We start from the raw sequence: 21,864 nt of genomic DNA on the forward strand, positions 1-21,864 counted from the left end.
GTGGCGACAGAGGGTTTCCTCTCTCAATATCTGTGTGGTTCTTAACCAGATGTCCGACGCCATATAACCGTAAATAAAATGTGTTGAGTGCGTCGTTAAATGAAACATTTCCTTCCTATCCTCATTTCTCGTTCCAGCCAGTACACCACCACTGGTATACCAAAGGCCGTGGTATGTGCTATGAAAGATTCCTTGCTACTAATGGAACAAATGTAGCAGATTTCCTTTTTTAGACTATATGTCAAAAGTACCAAATGTTTGACATTCAATAGCCAATGATTAATAGATCAATGTGAGCTAGTGGTGTAGTTAAACAAAACAAACTTTAACTTTAAACTTCCTGGATAGTCATATAGCTCATTACATCACAACAACAACAATAACAGATTTCAATTTTTAAAAATCCATAATGCATTAGAAACAATAAATCGTCTGTATAGTATTTCGACTTGACTTTTCCTAATTAAACTGAGTATATAAACAAAAGACGTGTAAACTATTTATTTATATTTATAGAATTCTGAACACTACTATAACTCCTTCTTCACCATATATGTAGTCAGGTAAAGTTTTCTTTGACTCCAGTTTCCATTTCCCCTCGTCAGCCAGTTTTCGGAACATGCGCCTTCCAGTATTACCCTGCTGGTCCACACAATCAAAATGCTCATCCCGTGTCACTAGAACAAACAGACCACCTGAGAACAAAAGAAAGGAAGGTTCGCTTACAACACCCCAGCACATTGCGTAATCTAGTCAGATCTTTCGAATGAGAAAAAACTAATCTGTTTTCACTATAGCGAGTTATTCATACAGATTAGCAATAACAAATAACAGAGACAGATAGACAGACAGACAGACAGACAAACAAACAGATAGGCATATATTCAGACAGATAGATAGACAGATAGTCAGACAGATGGACAGAGGCAGACAGAAGAAAAAAATATACTCTGTGAGATATCTTTCGCTCGAATACTATCGTACTTGGTAGAAAATGTATTCCATGCATCGGACAGGTTAACTTGTGTATCCAAACAACATCAACTTTTCTGTCTGTTATTTGTGTGTTGATTTGTTAGTGGACATCACTAAAGTAGTGTCGGAAATAGAATAAAAATGATTTTCATCAATTATTTCTTAAATATTTTGTAAATACGTATTTAAAGATGCTCTACCTAATTTAGCATTTACTTGTTTTGACTCTCATTGATGTACAAGGTGGTGTTTAATCTTGAAATTAAAATGAAGTTGTCAGTAAACAGGAGATTTGTGACCTTTATTGGAACAGACTATAACACATTTTGATGATATGTGTCAATTTCATTTACACTTGAAAAAACTTTTAATTTAAAACTGCAAGTTAACTGATTATTTTGAATTGCAGAATAAATTATTAATTATGACCAGCATATTTAGTGAACATAAATTCAATATTAGTACATTAGAAATGTACACAATCTTGCAACAACTTAAAGGTGCTATATCATAGTTATATGTGAGCATCTGTTTGTGATAAAGATTCTACAATAAAAAGGTATTTTCTACTAGTAGATAAAATTATTTCCTATAATCATTTATAGGCATATAGTTAAAGGTGCAGCTTTTAAATGTTAAAGGAAACATGTCACGTAAACCATATTTGGCACCAACCATGTACAATTAATTATAAATTGAATCACCTAAAAAAAAAATTTATACAAAATTAATTACTTAAAATATCTCCATAAAAGAACCCCAGATACGAGCTCTTAGCGGAAATTGCCGATCTTTAATGAGCAGGGCAGTTTGAGGTCCGTGAGGTCAGAGACGCGTCGCTTGATCTGAAGCCTTACACTTAAAAGCATTAGTCCGTACCACTCATAAAGAATCTAAGACTTGCACAGCTTACCAAAACAATGAGTGTTCGTTCGCAAAACGTTTTGCCGTATCAATATGAGCTGTTAGTAAATGAAGAAAGACACACATTTACTTACAACAGTGATACTGAAGAAAAAACGGATAGCTAGTCAGAGGGTGGAGAAACTGATGGTGCCAGACCAGACCGGTCGACCAATTTACAGCCCGAAGCCCGAAAGTAACCCGGAGACAAAACCAAAACTCGGATGCTAATGCCGAGGTGTATACTGTTCATATTTAGCATAAAGATACACCTCGATATGATGTATTTAAATATGTAAAAAATATAAATGTAGGACAAACATTTTTTGGGGTTTTTTTTTTGTTGAAAATATCGCATTTTTTATGTTCGGGCTGTACATAATGAAATCTGTATGCACAGTGTAAACAAACGCTCTAATTTACGACAAGGCGCTTCACTTTCATTAACCTGGCTTGTAAAACAACATAAATCACTTGAGAGTATAATCAACTTTTAAACTAAATATATTTCTATTTGCATCAATAGAACGAAATGGGGTTATAGTATTTTTCTCTCATAAAAAAAGTAGCATATTATTAGGCCTATTGGTAGGGTGCGTTAGAGTAAAAACGACCACTCACGATATCCAAGTGATAATTTTCTTTTCTTTGGTACTACGTAATTGGTCAGTTTTGTAATTTTAGATGGGGAAAGTCTACTTAATCAAGGGTTTTACAGCATTATTTACAGTAATGAAGCAGGGCGGCTGATAATGTTCATTAACATTGTACTATAGTCGCGACAGGTTACGCCACAATACCCTGTGATCTTAAAAAAACTGGCACGTATTTTGTACGTATGTCTAGACCGTGGTAATCACTTACCTGGTCGATAACCCTGCAATATACACCTGCCAATCAGGAATCACATGTGCAGGCCACGGAAAGAAAGGACCAATTAACTAAAACAACACTCCGATTCTCAAGTCAGCCCGTGGATGAAACATAATAGTTATTTCGACACCGACAGTAATGGTTTATTTTGTATTGAACTTCGTGTTGCTTTGGGGCTTCGGGCGATGAGGAACGTTTTTGTGACGTATTCCGCCCGAAGATTAAAAACATTATTTAAAATTATTATTGTTTTCTACACGTTTTTTAAAAACATATTTAAATACATCGTACTGAGATGTATCCTCATGCCAAATCCCATGTTTGTATATGCCATATTTAATTACTTGTTGACGTTTCCTTCTTCGGACGGTGAATATAGATTTTGTTATGTAGGCCTACAGCCCTAACATGAAAAATCTTTTTTTTCAAAAAAAATAAATAAAAAATTCTACATTTTTGTTTTAACATATATAAATACATCATGCTGAGGTGTATCTTTGTGCCAAATATGTACAATGTACACCTCGGCATTCGCAACCGAGTACTGTTTTTGTCTCCGGGTAACGTTCGGGCTCCGGGCTGTAAATGGGCCGCCACCAAAGTACTATGCGGTGTTGGTGTCCAATCTTTTCTTTTGCGATAAAATACACGCGTCTTTCTTAGGATACCATCCTTGTGAAAACCATAAAAAGACAATCCCGATCGTTTAAACTGTTTATTTTTACACCCAAAGGCCGCGCAGTACGGCACTGTTGAACTGAAAAGATCGTAAGCCCCTTACTCCATATATAAACAGTTAACAACAAAGGAAGAGTACAGCGGCTCTGACGTCACTTCCCTTTTTTTCCGAACGCTCACGAAGAAATATGCATAAATCGTACTTTGATACTGATTAGCGTAATTTCTTCATTTTAAGTTGACTACACGTATTTTATTGTTATAAAGTTATTTGTATATTATTTTTATATCATTTTTCTTTTAAAATGAGCTATAATATGGTCTCGTGTCATGTTTCCTTTAAAGCAAAATTTAATAAAAACGTGATTTGCAATAGCTGTCATTATGCAACTTTGAGATAGCACCTTTAATACCGGTATAATAGATCACAAACTCAAAATGGTTCTTGACAGTTTTGCTCAAAAGTAACTTATAAATGTCTACAAATATTTTGTTTTGGAGAGGAATAGGGTTAAACTGTCATCAGAAACAGTCCTTCATATTTTGTAACAGCAATGAAATTGACACAAAATTTATTACAGTCTGTTCCAATAAAGTGCACAAATCACCTGTTTACTGACATCTTTATTTTAATTTCAAGAGTAAACACCACCTTTGTACATCAATGAGAGCCAAAACAAGTAAATGCTAAAATAGGTAGACTATCATTAAATAGATATTTACATAATATTTACTTGTCTGTTTAATATGTAAGAAATAATCGACGAAAATCATTTTTATTCTATTTCCGACAGTACTATAGTTATCCATTAAGCAATCGGAGTAATTATAACAAAACGAAATCACAGATTAATGTTATTAACAGACACATGGAAGCGAAGACTCGGCTCTATTTAGAAACCAACGTGCATATACCGAAAAAACCCACCCAATAACCTCATATATATTAAAAGTGCGAAAAACATGATATACATACCTGGTTTTACTACAGAGACGAGTTCTTCTAAAGCAGAAAAAGGAGTATGGTTTTCACCCATTCCTCCACACATAGTCACTGCATCATAGATACCTGTAAAAGAAAGGAATGGACGAGTTATTTGTGCAGCTAAATGTTTCCGAAACTACGGCTATTTTGGTACTGAGATAAAGAGAGAGAGAGAGAGAGAGAGAGAGAGAGAGAGAGAGAGAGAGAGAGAGAGAGAGAGAGAGAGAGAGAGAGAGAGAGAGAGAGAGAGAGAGAGAGAGAGACAGACAGACAGACAGAGAGTCAGAGAATTAATGAATGTTTAACGACACCCCAGCACGAAAAATACATCAGCTATTAGGTGTAAAATTAACTTCAAATCAACATCAATATAAACATTCAACACCACTCATAAAATGGGAATCTTTAATAGCTAGCTTAACTACACAAGTATGCGACACAGAGAGTTAAAGTTTGTTTTGTTTAAAGACACCACTAGAGCACATTGATTTTTTTAATCATCGGCTATTGGATGTCAAACATTTGGTAATTTTGACAAAAATAGTCTATGAGAGAAAACACGCTACATTTTTCCATTAGTAGCAAGGGATCTTTTATAAGCACCACCCCATAGACAGGATAGCACATACCACGGCCGTTGGCATACCAGTCATGGTGCACTGGCTGGAACGAAAAATAGCCCAATGGGCCCACCGACGGGGATCGATCCCAAACCGACCGAGCATCAAGTAAGCGCTATACCACTGGGCTACGCCCCGCCCCTTCACACAGAGAGATATATTGCTTACAAAGGATTTCTGAATTAGTCTGTGTTACTGGATTGAGAAAAGAAATCGTGAATGTGGGAGATGTGTGTTCAGACCCCCTCGAACTCTGCCTAGATCCACACCTGTTTATATGTATAGTTAAAATGCATTCTGTTTACACAGTTGTTTTATAACTTTGCATGCATAATTGGTAGAATTTCAGAGCCCAGGAGACCCGTACCCCCTAAATATAGCCATATACCCCTTTATAAAAAAAATTGCGCTCTACCCCACTCAATAGTTTTGTGGTTTATGTCCAAATTTGGGTAGTACATGTATTGTGAAAAGTTGACACAAAGCACTAAACTTGGCACAGTTGTACTTTTAGACCATGCAATTGTTTGAGAAGGGGCTACCCAATTTTAGAGGCCAAGGTAAAAGGTCAAAGTTAGACTGTCAAATAAGGACTTTTAAAGCATTAAACTGTACACAATTTTACTTTAAGATCATAAAGAATATCCGAGATGGGGCTGCTCACTTTTAAAGGTCTAGGCTGTTCCAAAGTCAAGGTTAAATTAAAACTATATCGCATTGGCTGCCACATAAATTGCTATTTCAACCTTCATGGCAAAACATGATTGGACGTTAGTGGTAATACATTTAATTTATAATAACCTCCTCTTAACTAGGACATAGCACCATCATTTGAATCCAAGATGACAACGAAATTGCTTGTCCAAAGAAAAACGTTAGTCAGGCGACAGGGCACTAAACCTTGCAAATTGGTACTAACAGTTCTTTGGGTTTTTAACATCGGTGGAAGGTGTTGTTTGATGACCTGAGGAGTGCAAAATTGGCACCTTTTAGCACTTTTAAATATTCAGGGGCGGGACGTAGCCCAGTGGTAAAGCGTTCGCTTGATGCGCGGTCGGTCTAGAATCGATCCCCGTCGGTGGACCAATTGGGCTATTTCTCGCTCCAGCCAGTGCTCCACAACTGGTGTAACAAAGGCTGTGGTATGTCTATGGGATGGTACATATAAAAGATCCCTTGCTGCTAATCGAAAAGAGTAGCCCATGAAGTGGCAACAGCGGGTTTCCTCTCTCAATATCTGTGTGATCCTTAACCATATGTCTGACGCCATATAACATTAAATAAAATGTGTTGAGTGCGTCGTTAAATAAAACATTTCTTTACTTTTAAATATTCAAGATGGTGTCCATGATGGCTGCCAAAAGACAGAACTGGCAATATATCCTATACTTGAAATCACCTATGACAACAAAACTGTCGCCTATAACTGGGGTTTTAGGGTCAAGAAATTAATTTTGAACTACCCCCAGCTATTAGGAAATTAATTTAAATCTAAAATGGCCGCCACTATAGCAGCGGTTGGTCTATATGGAAATTGCTATCGTTTGCAATTTACATAAACTTAGCAAGACGTTTGTATTAGTGATAGAGTTTTATGGGTCGTAGAATTCACTAATACAATTTCTGCTGAGATATTTGCTTAATCAATTAAATCCAAGAAAGCCACACAAAATGGTTGCCAAGAGTACGAAATGGCCATATCCGACTTTTTAATTTACACCTAACAATATATTTTACTTCAAATACAGGGTTTTAGGGTGCAGGGAATTCAGCTAATGCATTCACTTTGTACACAGAAGTTTTATCATTCTTTGAATACAAGATGACTACCAATATGGCTATAAAAACAAGGAACAACTATGTTATATGTGTTGCATTACCTACGTTTTAATCCATCTTTTGTGACATTATCTAAAACATTACCATGTAAAATAATAATTCGTAAGCCGCCGCCTACATCCTATGGGGCGCATCAATCTAGAAGTAATGTTACATCACATAGACCATGTCTAAATATCCAACCTTACTCTAAAAAAATAGACAATGGTTGATATTTAGCTAAGGACTGTGGAATCAAGTCTGTATCATTCCTATGTTGTTTTCTCTTGATACAATGATAATGAATGTGTATTTTATTCACCATGACAAATTGTCTCAGCAACAACGTAATTGGTCCAACATCAACCTTGCTCACCATAACATTGGAGTTACTACTACAATGTACAGACATCCCGTTAAGCCTTTAATATTACAAACAATATGATACAAATGATAACAAAAGGGTTGTTGCTCCAAAAACAGGTATTAGATTTTGAAAATACACCACCAATGATAGGTGGTCTAGCAATGTACACATACAAAACACTTCATCTTGAACACCCACAAAACCCAGTCGGCGCAGTTTGTTTAAATATTGCAATCTACTCGGTGACATGATTTCAGAGAGTGCTAGTTGCATTCCACATGGAATAGCTATTTGTGGAAGTGATATACGGTAAATGCTTCATTTTCTTACTATCTAGTCTGTAGCATCTAAATGCGATAACAAATTTTGTAGTTTTTCTGATGACCTATCCATACCAGCATTTAAATCATCAAGCTAACAAGCTTAATTTCTTTAGCAAGAACTTTGATAACTATTGCTTTTGCGACCCTTAATATCATAGTAGCAATATCACAACCTGAAAGGGCAAAATTCAGCAAATTAGATGCATTCTTTTCATTTTCTTTGCTGTTGCCCCATTCTTCATTGCAGTTGTCTGAAAACTAATTCACTGTGGCTATTCAACTAAAATGTCCTTTTTGAATACAAAGTGTGGATGTTAACATCTCAGTTACCATACTGATTTTTGTAGCTGTGTTTAGCAGTAAGAATCAGTTTTATACAGTGCTATGAGGAGGATGAAGTGAAGAGGCTCAACATGTTACAAATATATGGTGGTGAATTTTCAAAATTAAGTACCCTTTTTTGTTATTTTTGTGTTATTGGTATCCTCTGAATATATTGCATGTTACGGTGAAAGTTGTTGGTTCGAATGAATTACTTTCTTAGTCATTGTTTTGTTAAAGTAGCTATTTTAGTAGCCGTATTTGATTCAATCAATGCAAACATGATCAGTATTATAAAGTGAATGCGAGAATGTAATTTCTTGCATCATAAAATCCTGTATTTAAAGTAAATAATTTTAAAATTTAAAGTAAAATACATTTAGAGATAAGTTCACTTCTTTCTCTTGGTGCTAATTTTCTTGGCGAATTTTGGATATATATTTCTTTGTTCTAACTCATATTGTGGTAGCCATCTTGGATTTAAATGCTATTGCAATGTTTTGTTTAGTTGTGAGTAGTTCAAAATTAATGTCGGTCATACAGTTTGTCTTAGGTGATAAAATATCTGATATATTGCCAGTTCTGTTTTGACATCCTCAATTAGCACCTTCCAAAGATGCAAAAAAAAAGGTGACGATTTGGCAGGATTTGTAGTGCCATTTTTACATTTCCTGAATACCATTTTAGTTTGACTTTTGACTGTGACCTGACCTCGACGTTAAAATTTGGGGAGTCGCCTCTTACACGTTTTGTATATCTGTAGGGAAAAGACGTGCCTCATGTAGTGCTTCTCTGAAACATTTTCTGGATATTGTCTAAATCTGATAACCCCCGTTAAAAAATGCGTTCTTTGCCAGATTTAGTGCTTTGGACCAGCAAGTCACGATCATTCTCTTGAGCAACTCTACTACAATGGTATGCCCATTTGACAAGTTAGTTAATGTGCCCTGTCACGGGGATTCTATAATTCCCGTAACTGAATAAAACACGATTATCAAAATATCTCTTCCCTGGAGCCTTCCTAGTTCGTTCTCCTCGATATCTCTAAAACTAGCTATTTATTATAAAATCAGAATTCGCCTGGGGGTACAAGGCGGTACCTCCCCCTATCATCTGATATTTCCACCGCGGACAAGCGGTATTATTTCTCTCTGATCGTCAGACTTACTGACGCCATCGTCGCCAAATCACGGTTGTAAAAACCGCACTCGCAGAGGTATTACGTAACTACTCGCCACATGGCCTCCACAGCTGGACTAAGTGCATATTGGAATGCCCGATCGCGCGAAGTATTACGTAATAAGTTGCCCACCTGGGCTACGTGCAAAGAAACTGCACACGGCCCTCTAACACAATTAAAATCGCCACAGGCGAAACAAATTTAAGAGCATGTACCGTCACACACCCCCACCTCAAAAAGGATATTTCCTCTACTCTAGGAATAGGGAAATATACTACATTAAAACAAAAAGGTGCGTTAACCGACGCATACGGGCATTTATAACACATGTAATAATAAGGTGACTACCAGTAATCACACTGAGTCTCTGAGTCCCTGGTATACAAATAAAATATATATAAACAAAACAGAAATCAAGAATGTCAACACATTATCATAAAGTTCAACTTCGGGACAGGGCATCAGCGATTACATTGGATGTGCCCTTGATATGTTCAATGGTAATTGGGTATTCTTGCAGAAGAAGACTCCATCTCAAAACTCTCTGGTTGGAGGCTTTCATTAGGATGGTCCAGTCCATCTTCGTCTTCTGGGAACAGCACAGCTCCAGCACCCACGTCACTGGCACCCACAGCTAGCTTGAACGGCATTCGGTAGTCTCGTGCTGCCATCAAGGGAGACGAGTAGCGCATCTCCTTGATACGGTCGAATGACTTCTCGCATTCACCTGACCAATGGAACTTCGTTTCCTTCCTTTTCAGCGTCGCACGTTTTCCAGGTTTTCTCCGATAGGCATGCTGTCGAATCGGTGTAGCGTTGGGTTCCAAGGGCACATCTTGGCTTAAGGTATTGGTAACCGTTGGAAGGTCCCGACAAATGGAAACATTGTCTTGTATCAACGTAGTCAGCTTTGCTCGCTGGGGGTTCAAGTCTGTTAGAATCTGGCCGTTGGCCAACTTGATCTCCGCAGTCTTGACGTCATCACAGGAAATTGAGTGTCTCTCAATTTGGACCGGTCTCTCTGGAACTATCGGCAGTCTGTCAAAATAACCTTTTAGCAAATTGATGTGACAATACCTACGTTTCCTAACCCTATCAGGAGTGTTTATCACATACCCTGTCTCATTAACCCATTTGTGCACAACATAGGGCCCGAAATACCTGTTCTGCACAGAACCCCGTTTAATGGGAAGGTACAGCAGCACCTTATCCCCTGGTTTAAATTCCCGACTCCTAGCCTTCCTATCAAACACTGATTTTATTTTGCTCTGAGCATGGCTCAGTTGCTTCCTAGCTAGTTCGGTCGCCGGCAACCTCCTATCCCTAATTCTTTTATTCATCAATACTCTCTCAGTTAACAATGTAGTGCGGACTGCCAACAAACTTGGATCAGCCCCCTGCTCTAGAACTAACTCTTTTCTATTACAAGGTGAATCCCCTCTATCAAACACAACTGGTTCAATTCCCCTCTGCGGGAGATCAACAGGTTCCACCACATTTAATTCCTCAGTTGACTTATCTACCATTTTACTGATAACCTCATCCACTCCAATGTCATGGCTCACACACGTATCAGACAAATCACAAATATCCTCTGCGTCTTGTGCTAACCTACTGGTCATATCCCTAGTCTTTACACACGCAGGATATTTAATCTCATCAACCTCACACTCTTCTATTGGTAACGTGCTGTCTTTAATTAACAGTTGGTCACATTTCGGCTGACAACACTGACTAGTCAAATCATTTCCCAACAAAACTCCTATGTTTTCAACAGGCAAGTCCTTCACAACACCCATAATGACTGGTCCCGTCACAAACTTCGAACATAAGAAAACCTTATGTAACCTGACAACCATTTTTTCTCCAGTAACCGAGCTTAAAGCCAAACTATGTCCTGTATCTGAATTTTCAATACCAGCTAAACACTTTTGCGTTATCAGACTCTGACTACACCCGGTATCTCTATAGATTGATATTGCCTTAGGACACAACTCTTGTTTCACATCACAAACCATACCAGTGGACACATACGGGTTTACTTTCTCTGCCATGGGACTAACCATTAACTCTCTCGCTAACGGAGCTGACCTCACTAAACCGACCACTTGCGCATTATCGCGTTTGCTTTTAAAACAGTCCCCGATAAGATGGTTATCCTTTTTACAGTAACTGCAATGTGGACGAAATGTTCGTGCATTGGCTGATAATGCAGGTCTATCCTTACTTTGCCCACCAGGTGCATTCCTTGCCTGACTAGCTGACCAACTAGATGACTCTCCCCGATAGTTACTTTCCCGGGAAAAACCTGGCTGAAATTTCTTCTTATCACCCTGTTGTACAGCGCTACCCTGTACTGCCTGAGCTTTGTGTATTAACACGTAATCATCTGCCACTATGCCTGCCTCCTCTATCCTTTTGACTTCACGATCCTCTAAGTGAATACGTAAGCTAACTGGTAATCCATTTTTAATGTCCTGTAAGATCAACAACTCCCGTAACTCGGTATATGACTCTACCTGATGAGACATCACCCATTTATCAAACATCCCTGCCTTCTTAGCCACAAACTCACTATAAGACTGACCCTGCGTTTTTCTCAACTCGCTATACCGTAAACGATAATCCTCAGGTCGTAATTCATAAGCCCTCAACACCGCAGCCTTAACTAAGTCGTACTGACTTGCTCGCTCATCACTCATTGAATTATAAGCTATACTAGCCTTCCCCTTAAACTTAGACACGGCTAACAATGTCCACTTAGACTCCGGCCAATTTAGCTGCTTAGCGGCCCGTTCAAAAAGTTGAAAGAACATGTCTACCTCCTGATCATCAAATACCGGCACTGATCTATAAGCCTCCGACATGTTAAACCCATTTCTGGCTTCTCGTCTGACTTCTTCAGTATTCAACTTTAACTCATGTTCCACTTTTAATTTTTCTAACTGGAATTCTCTATCCCTATGTCTATCTTCTCTATCCCTCTCTTCTCTTTCTCTCTCTCTCTCTCTATCCCTCTCTCTATCTTCTCTATCCCTATCTCTATCTTCTCTATCTCTATCTTCTTTTTCTCTCTCTCTCTCTCTATCTAATGCACGTTCTTCTCTTTCTCTCTCTTTCTCTTCTCTATCCCTATCTCTATCTCTCTCTTCTCTCTCTCTATCTAACTCAAGCTTTTTAAAAGCTAATTGTTGTTCCACACTTAACTCATTTATCTCTATCTCTGGAACAATCTCACTGTCTTCCATAACAGGCCTATCACCAAAAACTTCCTGGATAATAATTGTCTTTATATCACCTAAAGTTTTAGCTGATGTTAAATCAATTTCTCGCTCACCCGCGATTTCAACTAACTCGGCCTTACGTGCTCGCTTAATCTCCACTACACTGAGCGTAGGCCTATCCAGCAAATTCTTATCCATGTTTAGATATGACGCACTTATTATTAATTAATTTTCTAGTGAACAACGTGCTACTCCGAGTAAATTTGTAAAAATTAATTTATAAAGCCTCCATTTACAAACAATATTTTTTTTTAAATATGCGTGTCCCGTTTCAGATCCCGGACGAGCCCCCAATTTTCTACTCCTGTCACGGGGATTCTATAATTCCCGTAACTGAATAAAACACGATTATCAAAATATCTCTCCTAACTGTATATCTATTAGATCTCTCTGTAACAGGGTATGATCAGAGATACGATCTGATATAAAGTATATATTATTATAGCACGTTAGTTCTCTAGAAACACAACAAAAACACAATACACTTTGGAATCTGTATTAATCTACGCTGACAAAGGTACAGCCGTAGTAGTTAATTAATAACAGCAATAATAACAACCCAGAACTGATCACTTAATTAGTTAATCTCTAGTTACACAATATGCGAATCACTTCACCGTGACACAACACCCACATGTGTGATAATTGAGAAACGCTTCCAGGAGAAGTTAATTAATAAAGGAATTACAACACCATTCCTAACTGGTTAATTTTTAATTTTCCCTTACTACTCGTTCAGTAACGTGTGATAATTTAGAAACGCTTCCAGGGGAACTTAATTAATAAAGGAATTACAACACTATTCCTAACTGGTTAATTTTTAATTAACCCTTACTACTCGTTCAGTAACGTGTAACACAGAATTAATACTGGTACCTATCACAATAAAGACAATAACCTACAGTTTACCTAGGTCCTCTAGGATGACTGGCTAAGCTTTATATGACCAAATACTCATATAATGTTAGAACAAAAAGTCTACGATTTACTTCGTCAGATGACCGAAGACACTGTCTAAAGAATATTGGTATAATACAGTATTAAAATTTTTAAAGTCACATCAATCACATCAAGGTTATACACAGAGCAGAAAATATATAATTACCAAAGTCCCGTCTGAACTCATATAGGTCGTTCAGTGGACGACGTCCGTGATCCCCTGGAGCCTTCCTAGTTCGTTCTCCTCGATATCTCTAAAACTAGCTATTTATTATAAAAACAGAATTCGCCTGGGGGTACAAGATGGTACCTCCCCCTATCATCTGATATTTCCACCGCGACCAAGCGGTATTATTTCTCTCTGATCATCAGACTTACTGACGCCATCGTCGCCAAATCACGGTTGTAAAAACCGCACTCGCAGAGGTATTACGTAACTACTCGCCACATGGCCTCCACAGCTGGACTAAGTGCATATTGGAATGCCCGATCGCGCGAAGTATTACGTAACAAGTTGCCCACCTGGGCTACGTGCAATGAAACTGCACACGGCCCTCTAACACAATTAAAATCGCCACAGGCGAAACAAATTTAAGAGCTTGTACCGTCACATGCCCTTTTCCTCGTTAATCAATCCCGCAAAATATTTCCTGGAGTTGCCCCTGGATGCCCAACCCGATTACTTCGCAAAAAAGTACCGTAATTTATGTAAAAATATACGATTCTTAATTTGTGCACGTAGTTTATTTTCTGCCAATGAGTCCACGGAAGAGGTTCGACTCTACGACAAAAGCACCTCTAACGACCGCGCGCTGTGTCGGTAGTGAGTGTACATTCCTCCGTCACTGTCGGAGCACATTTATTCAAACATTTTAAAGTGGCAATCCCAATTTGATTAAAATTAGCTCTACTGGTCTATTAGTAGATCTAACAGCATTGCGTGGACTCCCATGTCGAGGTGACAATAATAACAATTTAAATATCGACCAATTACATTTCGCATTTTATAGCGTTATTCGGGAGCATACAAATTCTAAAAATATCGGGCGAGACTATGCAATAGGCGAACTTGTTGGTCTATTTCAACATTAAAAAAAAGGGAGAAAAGTGCAGTAATAAACTAGTATAAACAGATTTTATGGCTATACCATCACGGTTATTTTTCGTCATGAAAGGAAATTTATATAAAATTTTATATTGAAATTAGTTTCCGACATACTTCGTAATTCACACGAATCATTTCGTATACTCTCAGCATAATCCCGAATGTTTTCAAATTCTTTCCAAATCACTGGCATGATTTTGCAAGTAAGGTTTTGATTGGTCGAATGAAAGGTCAACTACACATGAGCTCCAACGGGCTGCTGTTGGATCCACAGGTATTAGTAATTAGCCAGTGGAGCTACTTTTAATTAGATTGTGGCAATCCCCTCCGCAGTTCAAGTACCGTAATTTATGTTTTAAAAAAACCCGCTTACGGTCGTTAATGTGTGTCCGTAGTTTGTTTTCCCCCAGGTATTCACAGATCAGTCGCTGGTAGATGTTTTTCCTTTTCGCTAAATCCAACATCTTTTGCGAGGTTCCTAAATCCAGCTTTATATAACTGAAATTAGGAATTCTGAGGATGTTGTCAGCAGCTCGGGCGTTTTAGTGTTTAGTCCTCTAAATACATGGTATCATGGGTAAACCAGTTTTTGTGAGCATAAGCATTCGGTTCTAAAGTATATCAATATATATTAACAGGCAATTGTTATTCAAATACCTACCTTTTTTTATTAGTATTTCTAAGCTTGACATGAGCACTAAACTGCACAAAAGCCTTTAATGGATGACAATGTGACATTCAAGTTGAATGTCAAATAGACTTGATCATACAAGGCGTTAGTTATAAGTAGGCGTCAAAACAACGGGCCGTGTTGTTAATTGTCATAAATGACTACGGATAGATAACCCATGACCCGTACGAACCCTGTATATCTGGCCACTAAATTACATCAAATTATTTGTATTAGTCTGCTGTGTTAAAAAAAACAAATCCTACCACTGGCAAATATACTCCTTTATTTCACTAAATCATATTGCGCAACCGCCACCTGTAGGTCAGACGAGGGGAGCAATTAACCGTTACAGCGACTCGTGACAACAGAGAGTGTGCACATGAAAGGTGGAATTTCAGACATCGATGAAATGAACGTGTTGTTGGTTGTGGAGTGACTGGACATGTCAAAACATTTGGTATCCCGGCGTACTACCGATGTGGTATGACATACGGACCGGTGCATTTAACTGCGCATGCGCGAAATATGCGATCTAAATCTCATCACAACCTGCATAAGAAAGGGACTGCCGTGACATATGGCCCGTTTGTGAAGATTATTACTATGATTATTATCTATAGTCTTATTACATATCAATTGTTTAACTCCATTTGTTAGACAACTGGTAGTCTGAGTGAGAATTCGGTAGCCACAATTATCCCGGGCTATCGCTAAGGTCGAGCTCTGCTGATGAAAAGAATTATAATTGATGATAAAAAGAATACCCCCTCGTGTCTTGTGATATCATAATTGATCAGCACTCGGCAAGCCTCGGATTTCATACTTGTATCAACTCGTGCTGATCAATTATGACATCACAAGACACTCGTGGAGTATCCTCTATTTATCGTATAATCACTTATGTATTGTCAAGATATGACGACTAAATAAATTGGTTTATCACCCACCTGTGAGAGAGATTACTGTGTAATAACATTTCCGTTCGTCACGAACCGTTTTCACAGACAGTCCTATAATGTGATTGGTCCACATATTAACCTAATTCTTTGGGACTACTTTTTCATTCATAAACCACTCGGGATGTCCGTTTACTACCTCCAAAAGCTTGGGCTGCAAATAATGAACGCCGTCACGTAAAACTTTTAAAACTGTATTCTCAGCTTCGACCAAGCAACGTTTCATCTTCAACGACACCACCCGGCACCGCCATACACCACTCGGCAACCAACCCTGGTTTAAACGACAGTCAGTTGGTGTCAACAAAGTTTTATTCATTATGAAACGAATTGCTTGTTGTGTTGGTTTTCGGCATGGTCATTTTACAAATCATTCTAATATCTAAATAAAAAAATATCTGACAGTTATCTTCCTCCAAACGACATTATGCAAATAGGCTTAAGTGGCCATCGTCATCACGGGTACCCCCAAACAGAAACTATTAGTACAAATATGATAGTTACAAATTATATAACGTAAGTATAACATATCCGATGTCATTGTTTGGGGATACCTGTGATCTCCATCAACAGCTATTCACTGATTTCCAAAACGCACCATCGTGAAATCAGCACTTTGATTGTGTGCACTAAAAGATCCCATTCTACTGCGACGTCACTGACCCTAAACGGCCCAATACAAGTGGACAGAACCCATATACACAAGCACAGCAGTCTTCTAAAAACATAAAAACATACCGACCTGTAAACGGCGTTGTCTGCTTAATATAGAACTTTGAATTATTTTGACCGGTGCCAAGGGAAGTAGACCTGTTTTATTTTAATTTAGACGGCAACTGAACGATGTCCACCCATTTCAGCCAATCGCAGACTTTTATTTTGTTTGTCTTAATCATGAAGAACGACCGAACAGCAGTCTTAGTCTTAATTTGTAGTGCTGCATTCTCCGCCTATTTGAGAGAATGAACCAATGAAATGCCGTCTAAATTGGTTAGAAGGCATTAAGACGTGTCTAATTTCTAATTTGAATGAGCCAATGTTTCAATGACGTAACTTTACATCACTTAGAGGATAATATCACTGTGTTTCGTTGTTAATAGGCTATATATACAGAATTTCACATACGTTGTTTTTGCTTCATATTTATTACCGGCCTCGGTGGCGTCGTGGCAGGTCATTGGTCTACAGGCTGGTAGGTACTGGGTTCGGGTCCCAATCGAGGCATGGCATTTTTAATCCAGATACCTACTCCAAACCGTGAGTGAGTGCTCTGCAAGGCACAATGGGTAGGTGTAAACCACTTGCACCGACCAGTGATCCATAACTGGTTCAACAAAGGCCATGGTTTGTGCTATCCTGCCTGTGGGAAGCGCAAATAAAAGATCCCTTGCTGCCTGTCGTAAAAGAGTAGCCTATGTGGCGACAGCCGGTGCGTCGTTAAATAAAACATTCCTTTCTTTTCTTTTTTCCTATTTATTGCACGAGTTTATTTTGCGCAAGAATACATACCACTCGACCGCTACGCGGTCTCGTGGTATGTTCGTTTGCAAAATAAACGAATGCAATAAATAAGAAGCGAAAACAACGTATGTGAAGTTCTGTATTTATTACATACCTACTTTTATGTTTTACAAAAACGTTTTTTTAATTCAACGTCATAAGAATACTTTGTTAAATCTATGATCAAAACTACTTTCATGGATTTACTTACCGTTAAAAATCATACTCTGCGGCAGCCTTGTGCAATGTTTCAAATTACGACGTGACGTAATTTGGAAATCATATATGACGTCAGACAGAAAAAGGCGTTAACGCCAGTGAAACTAAAAAGGGAATTCCCCATTTAAAAGTTCCGGTCCAGATCGCACACATGTGCTATACAAAATGAATTAATTTTGGAAAGGAACCACGTTGATGGGGTAGGTCTACAAGTTTATAACTTTTGCTGACATACTGTCACTTATTGTTTATATAAATATATAAAATAATATTCATTTACGAAATGATGAGTATTATTTTCGTGAGTTTTTCCAAATTTTGCTATATTTTAAAACAGTTAATGTTGTTTAAAAGTGCGTTTACAAAACCGATAGTCATTTCAATCTTGATTTTTTTTTATAAATTGTATTGTCCAAAAAGGTATGTTTTAAACACAAATGGAGTACTTCTGATTGTGATACAATTATTTCTGATTAACCTGCTTGTGCCATTTTGGGAACACAGACTAGAATAGCAGGCAATAAGACACATGATCGAATTGACTGCTGCGATCGACCAGGCGCCGGACCGTACTCGGGGAAGGTGGGTGTTCATTGCTGCTAACAAAGTGTTAAACATTACAATGGCACGAAATAGTTATGAAATAAGAACAATAACATCATCTTCATCTGAAGTTAGTAATATTTCTGAAAATTATTTATAACGACGTTTAAATATAATGGAAGACGCGGAATTAATATATTAACGAAAACACCACACATGAGGCTAACTAAGTGACAGCATATCGAACGAGTTCTCGGAATTTTGTGATAAATACTGGTTGGCCATGACAGCGTACATCTATCGTCCGATTTATTACGAAAATTAACCAATGGGAAAAAGGCTTAGGACAGTTGTATTAGAATTTACAATAACAATAAATTGGGTAACTGACATTTCCGTTTTCAGAACTGGAAAATTCCAAGGACAAAATTGCTGATAAAAAGATTTTGTTTGAGAATTACTGAGGCACCTGACTGCGTTTAAAGAAAATCTTGAAATAAAAAAATTGTACTAGTTACGAAATATGGATTTGAAGTGAAAGTACGGTAAGATATCATATACCTCGGTGGAAAAGATACCCATGTGATATTTTTCGTCTTATCACATTGTGGAATATGCCTTTCGAGAGGTCATGACCTCTGACCAGGTGATTGACTGTGTCACAGAGTACAACTCCGCATACAACTCATGGAGAATGTCTGCTCATCGTTCTTTCAATTTCTATTTTTGAATCGGAAAATTACTTGCTGTCAATTCTTATAATTAATGTCAGCAGCATATATATATATATTTTTTAATAATTGCTTTTAGACCTGAATATCTTTATAATACTGTTTGTGTAAACGTCATTCATAGATGTGTGGTGTAGAAATTCAAAGTTTCATTGAGAAATAGCTAAATGAAGTGACGTCTTTTTCCCGGTCTTTAATCTGTGCATTTCTATGACTTGTTTAGTTATTTCCAAAGTCATTCTGTGCGAGTTTTGTTCATTGATGTGCGGTGTAATAAATAAAATACTATACTCGTTCCCGTATGAGACCGTTTATATTACAACGTGTGTGTTTTTAATCGTAGGCTACATCACTCGCTTTTGCTCGTGATGTACGATTGAAAACACACTCGTTGTAATATAAACGGTATCACATGGTAACTCGTTTAGTATTCTCTATATATTTTCAGAACTGCTTTTACACTAGTTATGATCAGCAAAGGAATATTGTATCGTTAAAGTTACTTATTCTTTACGTTCCAGTTGATTTTGAAACATTTTAAAATCCGTTTAGAAGTCAATTTTATTTTTAACAATAAAAATACATGTGTTGTTATATAAGAACTATTTTGTTTTGGTGTATAGTTATTGTAGGTGACAAGACATTCAACACACATGGACATACTACTCTGGAAAACGGTAAAATTGTGAATTAAAACAGTTAGTTTCACTAATTTTTCTTTTTATGTGGATTGCAGGATAACTAAAATAACTGGTTGGTGGTTACTGTCTTCAGATATCAGCTTTATCCTGCTCAGGTCGAATGGCCATTGTAAACCTTTGCAGAATAAAGCCGATATCTTGAGACAGTAACCAGTTTTTAAAATTTTCTTTGAATGACCCTTTTCACGAGTTGGTCAATGTGCCATTTTCCCCTTAGCCCGCCCCAAACCCAATATTTCCTGCATCCTGGCCATGAAATCTTTGGGTTTGGAATGCCAAACAAATTTGTAAATGATTAGAAAATACGACTATATGAATATCTGAATAAATCTATTTCATTAAAAAAAAACACATTTCAGATGTAATTAATGTTATGATTGGTAAAACATCATATACAGTGGTTTAGTAATAGTCCAAGAACTGTGGTGATATTTAACCAAAAAGGTGAAAAAGGTCTGAGGATATTTTTGAATACCCTAATATATGTGGTTTATGGGATTTGTTTTCTTAGTTGCCAAATCCACGATAACAAAAATATCTGTAGTTGAGTCAATATACAAGACAGAATAACAAATGATCCAGTATATTAATGTTACTGGTTTCTATAATATATTCATACAATGTATGCAAAATTTAAATCTTGTAATTAGGTCAGCGGAGATCAAACGGTCATCATTTGGAACCAGTGCCTGAATTCGGGTGCCAGGTTTTGGTTTAAATATTGTTTATCAAATCTTTTAAACTATTTTTGTATAGTTATGTGTACATGCAAGGGGAAAACAACAGATGTACTTAACTGGTTCTCACATAAAACAAATGACACAACTTTTGTGATATTGCGGTTTGTAGGAATTTGCGACATTTAAGAATAGTGGAAATATAATGACATATAACGCTGAATGTTTTAATTGTATGAAGGCAGTTGCATGACGTAATCAATGATGTGAATTTCTACATGGTGTATTAGGTCAAAAGGTTATTATTTGTTTTTGCTGACGCCTAAAATCTGAGTCAAACTGATTAAGTTAACTGGTTTCGACATTAAATATATAATGTAACGAATTTTGTGATATGACGGTCTGTCGGAATTTCCAATATTTAATGGTACAGTGGAAACATAATGCCAAATAACTACGAAAGTTATATTATTATATATCACTACATAAATTGAACATAGTAGCATGAAGTAATCATTTCCATTTTCATTTCAACTTATTTTCGTGCTTATATCCAATTTAGGTTGAAGCACGCTGTCCTGGACACACACACACACACACACACACACACACACACACACACACACACACACACACACCTCAGCTCTGGGCTGGCTGTGCAGGACAGTGAGTTACATGTTATGTTGTTAGTAGTTAGTGAGAGAGAAGAGGGTATAGTGGTCTTACACCTACCCATTGAGTCGTTAAACTTCGCTCTGAGTGGGAGCCGGCACCGGGCTGCGAACCCTGTACCTACCAGCCTTATGTCCGATGGCTTAACCACGACACCACCGATGCCGGTAAGTAATCATTGACGTGCCTTGCTTCATGATTGATTCTCCCCTACCCTTAAATGCTGTAAATTCTGACAAACTGTCATATCTCGAAAATCGTGCAGTTATATATTTTATATCGGAACCAAGCGGGCAAAACGTAGCTCAGTGGTAAATCACACGCCTGATGCGCGGTCGGTCTAGGATCGATCCCCGTCGGTGGACCCAATGGGCTATTTCTCGTTCCAGCCAGTGCACCACGACTGGTATATCAAAGGCCTTGGTATGTGCTGTCCTGTCTGTGGGATGGTGCATATAAAAGAACTAATGGAAAAAATATAGCGGGTTTCCTCTCTATGACTGTGTCAAAATGACCAAATGTTTGACATCCAATAGCCATTGGTCAGTTGATCAATCGGAACCAATTAACTAAATCTGTAGTTTTCTTCTTCCATGTACACATAAGTATACAGAAATAGTTTAAAAGATTTGATAAACCAAATTTTAAAGAAATAATAGAGAGAGGTTTGACCAAAAAAGGCCCATATTTGAGGCGTCTGTTCTAAATGTTTTGTTTTTACCTCTGCTGACCCAATTAATATCAGGGATCATTTGTTACTCTATCCTGTGTATTGATTGAATTATAGACATTTTAGTTATCCTACCCTTAATTTCTGCATG

General features: G+C 37.6%; 1 protein-coding gene across 1 annotated transcript in view; it reads right to left on the minus strand.

Annotated features, from left to right (window-relative positions):
- Positions 1-325: 325 nt before the first annotated feature.
- LOC121382158 overlaps positions 326-21,864 on the minus strand; it is a 39,704-nt gene continuing 18,165 nt past the window's right edge. Inside the window, exons 2-3 of the mRNA XM_041511671.1 lie at positions 4,406-4,498; positions 326-695 (exon numbers count right to left, since the gene is read on the minus strand). The gene's annotated coding sequence lies outside the window, so the exon portion shown is untranslated. The remainder of the gene's footprint in view (positions 696-4,405; positions 4,499-21,864) is intronic.

This window comes from Gigantopelta aegis, chromosome 9 (assembly GCF_016097555.1).
Source record: "Gigantopelta aegis isolate Gae_Host chromosome 9, Gae_host_genome, whole genome shotgun sequence".
Lineage (NCBI taxonomy): Eukaryota > Metazoa > Mollusca > Gastropoda > Neomphalida > Peltospiridae > Gigantopelta > Gigantopelta aegis.